Here is a 5,518-nt window from a genome sequence, read left to right as displayed (position 1 = left end):
CCATTGATGCTGAAGAAGGTACACAGCTCTTGATCAACCGGAGTTTCAGCAAAAATGTTAACTCTTTACAGAAGCAAAACTCTCACCCAAATCACTGAAGAAGCATGACCCTTTTGAGCATTGCCTCTGATGCTGTTTGTACCATCAAAAATCACTGAAAACAAGGCCTTTTAATTTTGATGCAAATTCTTTGTGGCAAGTTCTTGATGCTACAAGATATAATATATGCTCATGGAAACTATTTTCTCTAAATAGGCACTTAAGAAACTATTTCCTTTTAATTTCTAAAACCAGTAGAGCAGGTGAAAATTTATCCTCATGTACTGAAGTGTATTTTAAGTTAATTAAAAAACTTTCTAAAGAGATTGAATATGGTGATTCCCCTTTGAACTAGTTACAGTGACTCACAGACTCATGCTTCCTCCTCTTTCTTTGATGCTAACCCATACATCTGACTCAGCCACAAAAATCAGTTGATTCATCAAGCTGAATTTCACTATGAGATAATCCATAATCACTGTAGGAAGTTCTTCTTCATCTTAAGATGTTTATTTGGAGTAGCTAACCCAGACTCTGTGCATATGGTGTTACTAATAGTTGACCCTTGTAGCCATCTATTTTACTTGATTATTGACATAAGGATTTTGATTGTATGCTTCAAATGGCTTCTTAAATTTAAGTAACCTTCATGTTAGCTTATTCTCAATTCCTCAGCTTCAAGCCATGTTTTCTTGGGGAGCTTCCCTGGCGGTCTAGTGGTCAAGACTCCACGTTTTCACTGCAGGGGCCATGGGTTTGATCTCTAGTTGGGGAACGAATATCCTACATGCCACATGGTGTGGCCAAAAAGCCATGTTTCCTGGGTATTCAGATATCAAGTTATGTCTGGTTTAACTCCTTGCCTTTTATTTGATTGTCCAGGAAGTAGAAGTAAGGTGAGATTAGTCTTTAACAATTGAGTTGCCCGGGGCTCAATGTCATGGAATTCCATCCACCTTCATTATATGTGGAATAAGCCCAGTTGATATAATATTTGACATTCTTCAACAGGACATATAGGAGCGATATTTCTGTGGAAACAACTAGAAGCCAGCATTAGCAAGGCAATGTGAGCTGAATTCAAACAAGACCCAGTCACTCCCATATCCCTAGAATACAGGCTGGAGAAAACCTCAGTGTAGCCAAAATGCAGATCTGTTTAGCAGCAACACTACCATTTAACTCAGTTCAGCTCTCCACCACATGTGGATCATGGATCATTGTGACAAGTTTTGCACCAGCAATTGTGACTGTTCACCAGAGAGTCTTGCACACTCATGAATTATTCTGTCAGATCTTTGCTCTCAGGTCTTATATGGATCGTAACAATGGGATTGTGAAGGAAAATACACTCAAAATGTCAGTTGGTACCAAGGCAGAAAGTCAGGGCTAAGTGAGGGTTAGCTCATGTGGACATGTCTATATATCTATTATTTTCTTTAATTTTTAAATATTTTGTTAATTAAAGTATAGTTGATTTACAATATTGTGTTAATTTCAGGTATACAGCAAAATGATTGTTTATATACATATGGATATGTTATTTTTCAGATTCTTTTCCTTTACAGGTTATTACATGATATTCAGTATAGTTCCTTGTGCCATGCTCTCCAGTAGGTCTTTCCTTATTACTTTTAGGTCCTAACTCAAATTATTACTCTCATAACACAAAGCCTGTCACGTCCTCTATATCTAAAAAGTGAGAGGAGAAGAAAGCTAGATATAATTTTCTTCTCTCACATATATATATATATACATCACATAGATGTGTCTATATATGCATGTATATATCATACACATAAATCAATCACATACATATATACATTCATTATGGTGCTCCATCACTCTGTTAGGTCCAACTCTTTGCAACCCCATGGACTGTAGCCCGCCAGCCTCCTCTGTCCATGGCAGGAATACTGGAGTGGGTTGCCATTTCCTTCCCCAACATATATTATATATATACCACATACATATAAGGACTGTCTGAGTTCCAGTCAATACACTTGCATTTATTGAAATGTTTATTTCTATAACTGAGCAATTTGAAATGCTTTATACCATTGAATTATATGCTATTAAATACATAACTTTTTCAACAGAGGAAAAAAACATACCAAGCAGATGTCATATACTCAAGGTATGTCATATTTCTTCTACAGATAAAAACAACTTTACTAGTTAACACAGATATATATTTAGCACATTCTTCCCCATGCTGTGTTTGTGCTTTTTCTCAAACCATACATATTCCATACCAGGAGTGTTTATCTGTTTCAACCCTGAAAGCCTCTTCCACAGTGTCAGTAAAGAGCAACCTATTCCCCTTGTCCATAGCATGATAAGTGAAGATCTGAAACGAACAGGTCACTTTCACAACCAGCATCCAACCGTCTGTCCCTCTGTGTGTGTGTGTGTGTGTGTGTGTGGTCTGTAGTTCATACTTCTCAAGAAACAGAATCCTCTTATACTAATATTCGTGCATAATACAATTCATTTCATTGATTTTTACCAGATGGATTTGCCCTGACTTGTCAGTCTTTGCAAGTCTACCTTGTTTACGTTTATTTTTCTGAGTTTACTATGAGTCATGCTCATCATGAGGACCCCATAGATGAGACAGACACTTCCTGCCTTGTATTAAATAAAAACCAATTGGTTACATTGTCAAACACATTTTTCTATAATGTAGCAATAGCAACATTGGTTGTGGCCAAGTTAAATGCTGTGATACACAATTGTGTTCATTCTTCGATAGGATACACAAGCAATGTACAATAGAACTGCTTTAAGTTATAAGGCAATAACCATGCTGGCCCAACATAAATAACAAGAACACATCATTTTGAAATAAAATTAAGCATAATGTAATTGTATTAGATATTGCTTTGGCACAAACCTAATAGCATTTTGCTTTAAAATGTACGTAATGAATGCCAGTATATTGTTGTATAAAAGTAATGTGACCTTAAGACTACAGAGGGAATCCCCATCTCCACCTAGGAATTTGGTTATAAAGTTGGAAACTCTTCTACCCTTACATTTTATTACCAAAGAATCAACAGATATTTTAGATTAGTCATTAAAAGAAATCTCTGTGCTCAATCGCGGAGTTGTGTCCAACTCATTGCGACCCCATGGACTATAACCTGCCAGGCTCCTCTGTCCATGGAATTTTCCAGGCAAGAATACCCAAACGAGTTGCCATTTCTACTCCAAGGGATTTTTGTGATGCCAGGATTCAACTAGAGTCTCTTGTGTCTCCTGTATTGCAGGCAGATTCTTTACCATGGCACCACCAAATCTTTAAAAAGAAAGTAGATCAACTGTGACTGATGACATCTGGGATACCTTCAAAATTATTTCATATATACATCATTTGGTAATATTTTGATGACTCAGCAGCAAGGAAAGGAGATCCACAAATTAATTTGGCATTGTGTTTATATATTTTCCAAAACACCCAGTGCAGAGGATGATTCTCTTGACCATGAATATATAGTGGGAAGACTCTAAAATGAAGAATGGCAGTTTATGTGAATGACAATGTGTCAGAGATATCACAAGGGGCTCCTGGATCTTCAATTCTGTGCCTTCCAATAACCACTACCTACAGAATGGGGGCTACTGATCAGAATTCTCCAACATACACACTGCACACCACAATCCCACAGTAACGGGAGGATTATTTATTCAGATATTCCCATACATCGTAATAATTGAGCATTCTTGTCTGTCAGTTTCCTATGGGCTTGGAATTACAAAGCAGCCAAATCACTTCAGGTCAAACCACTGAGAAGTTCTTGAACCCATCCAGGTGAGACGAGACTTTGATTAGCAGTGACAAAAATGAAGTGCAGGTCATCCCTGTAGCCATGCTTTGAGTTGAATGCCAAGTTCTTTTTGTTCAATGTAGCAAAATTACTATTTTTTTTCCACGTGCCTAGTTAGTACGAAGAAGGCAATGGCAACCCACTCCAGTACTCTTGACTGGAAAATCCCATGGGAAGAGGAGCCTGGTAGGCTGCAGTCCATGGGGACGTGAAGAGTCGGACATGACTGAAGTGACAGCAGCAGCAGCAGCAGCAGTTAGTAAGCAGTTAATGGAAATACTTACAAATAACATGACTATTTTTTTTTTAAAAAGCCAAGCAGATTTGAGTTTCTGTGTCCTCAACTCACATGTTCTAAAATTGTGTCAGTATTCAGAAATTTCCCTGATACTCTGTATTTCTTTACGATCATGATTGTTATCAAAATTGTCCTCATCACATTTATACAGACAACACAGTCCACTCATGAAGACATAGGCAAAGAGGAAAAAATACTTGCAAAGAAGTACCTTCCTTTACAGAGTGGAATCAGGACGTTCTTTTTTACCTCTAAGAGAACGACCATGAGTCTAAGGACTGGGGTAATTTACCCAATAAAATAGCCTCAAATATTAAAAAAAGAAAGTGTTTGGTGATAAAATGACGTTATTTACATAAAAAGAAATAAAATAACATTTTGCAAGTGAGTTTTAATTAAAATGTTAATTACCTATTAGACATAGTCTTTATTATTTTGTTTAACGAGGCTGACTTCCAGAGATCAAGATTCTTGCACTGGGATTTACCAATGGACTCATGTCATGTGATGTGTCCTTCGAATATTCATACTTTTTAGATAGCTAGATAATTGGCTGTATCAAAGCCTGAAGCACCTCTTTGCCCTGTCAGGAAAGATGTAGTTGTTTCTTAGGACTTGTGAGGAGAATATTAGCTGTTGTGACAAAGACAAAAATTTTTTTTAAAGTTTCATCTCCATCTATTAACCCATAGGAAATAAATCAGAGAAGGTAATCATTTACAAAAAAAATAAATAAAAATATGCTTCTTATTCAAGTCTATGAATTCGTAGATTTGGGGAGCTGGAGTTTAATATATGTTTTATATTCAGTTTCAGTTCAGTTCAGTCGCTCAGTCGTGTCCGACTCTTTGCGATCCCATGAATCACAGCATGCCAGGCTTCCCTGTTCTTCACCATCTCCCGGAGTTCACTTAGACTCATGTCCATCGAGTCGGTGATGCCATCCAGCCACCTCATCCTCGGTCGTCCCCTTCTCCTCCTGCCCCCAATCCCTCCCAGCATCAGAGTTTTTCCCAGTAAGTCAACTCTTCTCATGAGGTGGCCAAAGTATTAGAGTTTCAGCTTTAGCATCATTCCTTCCAAAGAACACCCAGGGCTGATCTCCTTCAGAATGGATTGGTTGGATCGCCTTGCAGTCCAAGGGACTCTCAAGAATCTTCTCCAACACCACAGTTCAAAAGCATCAATTCTTTGGCACTCAGCCTTCTTCACAGTCCAACTCTCACATCCATACATGATCACAGGAAAAACCATAGCCTTGACTAGATGGACATTAGTCAGCAAAGTAATGTCTCTGCTTTTGAATATGCTATCTAGGTTGGTCATAACTTTCCTTCCAAGGAGTAAGTGT

The sequence above is a fragment of the Capricornis sumatraensis genome, chromosome 4 (assembly GCF_032405125.1).
Source record: "Capricornis sumatraensis isolate serow.1 chromosome 4, serow.2, whole genome shotgun sequence".
Taxonomy (NCBI): domain Eukaryota; kingdom Metazoa; phylum Chordata; class Mammalia; order Artiodactyla; family Bovidae; genus Capricornis; species Capricornis sumatraensis.
The sequence above is the reverse complement of the archived record's forward strand: the minus strand, read 5'-3'. Positions refer to the sequence as shown.